Source organism: Capsella rubella, unplaced genomic scaffold, assembly GCF_000375325.1.
Source record: "Capsella rubella cultivar Monte Gargano unplaced genomic scaffold, Caprub1_0 scaffold_4, whole genome shotgun sequence".
In the NCBI taxonomy this organism is placed as follows: domain Eukaryota; kingdom Viridiplantae; phylum Streptophyta; class Magnoliopsida; order Brassicales; family Brassicaceae; genus Capsella; species Capsella rubella.
Window position 1 is genome coordinate 3,654,250 of NW_006238920.1, and position 1,394 is coordinate 3,655,643.

The following is a 1,394-nucleotide window of genomic DNA, read 5'->3' on the forward strand; positions in this document are numbered from 1 at the left end:
CCCAAAACTACCCGTGTGTTTAGGGATTAGAGATTTCGTCAACCTCAGTTTAGTGATTCCGTCAATCCGATTAAGTGGTTTATTCAATTCGACAATTTTATATACTTAATGTATTAATAGACCAAAATTTAATAAACCATGCATTTTATTTCCAATCAAATAACATTGGATATGACCCCAACTTGGATTAGCATAGGTGGCTGCGATTTACTTCCACATCTCTCTTGCAGATTTGGTGATGGAGAACAACGGCTGAATAAACGGTGAGAGAGATAGAAGAAGAGCCGCATATATAGATTAATTTGTCTTGCCGTCTTTATCTGTTGTAGGCTGGATTTGGTATAGTTTGATTGTTTGTCTTGGTGGTCTAATCTAGTTGGACTGTAGAGCCTTCGAGGTATCCTGCTAGCTCGTAACCGTTGAGAAGGGCATAAACTTGTAGATTCCAAGTCATGTAGTTGGTGGAGATGAATTTAGTCACATTGCTCATGTTGACATGAAGAATAGATTGCGTGGCATCAAAAATTTCAGCAGCCATGAGGAAACAGAAGAGGATCAAGTGAAGAGAAAAACGACGAGGGAGACTGCTGAAATTATTTTTTAGGGTATCGTTTATGCTCTTGATGTATGTAGAGAACTAGATTTTACCCTGTGGTATACCACGTGTCTAGTATTTTATGTGTATATGTTATGTAAAAGTTTAACCGTTATGGTTTATATATACGTAATATGTTGTATGATAGTGCATGTAAATGTGTGTCTATCTTTACATGGTTTTTTTGAAAATAGTATATGAAATTAATAAAGGATGATTTAATGATAGTTTGCAGTTATAGTGGCTAATAATATCTGTAATTAATGAAATAGTTTGTAAGAAATGATTTGAATTTACACTTTCCTGATGGGTTAAGTAGAAGTGTGTAGTTGTACCTCGTGGTTTTTGCATAGCAAACTTAATGGGCCCGATGCATAATGTGTCTTTGGTTTACTGTATCTAACAACGAAACGTACATGCACAAAATTAACATTTTTACGTTTACACGATCTAAATCGTTGCCGATCTAAAACGATTGGGTCATCAAATTTTTCTTTCTTGTTGAACAAAAGAGTTTGTCCAAAATATAAAAGATTTACCCCATGGTACACCAAAAATATACTTTAAAAAAAAATTTGTATATAAATTTTGTGATTTTGTATTATAAAATGATTGAGTATGATATTCAAATTTATAATGAACAAAATACATTTATTTAGTAACTACCAAACAGTAAAAGTTGTCATCTTGTATCAAATTCTAATATTTTTAATATATTTTCAAATATGAAGTTTGACTAATTTGAGATATATATATATATATATATATATATATATATATATAGTTAGTTGTAGTATAT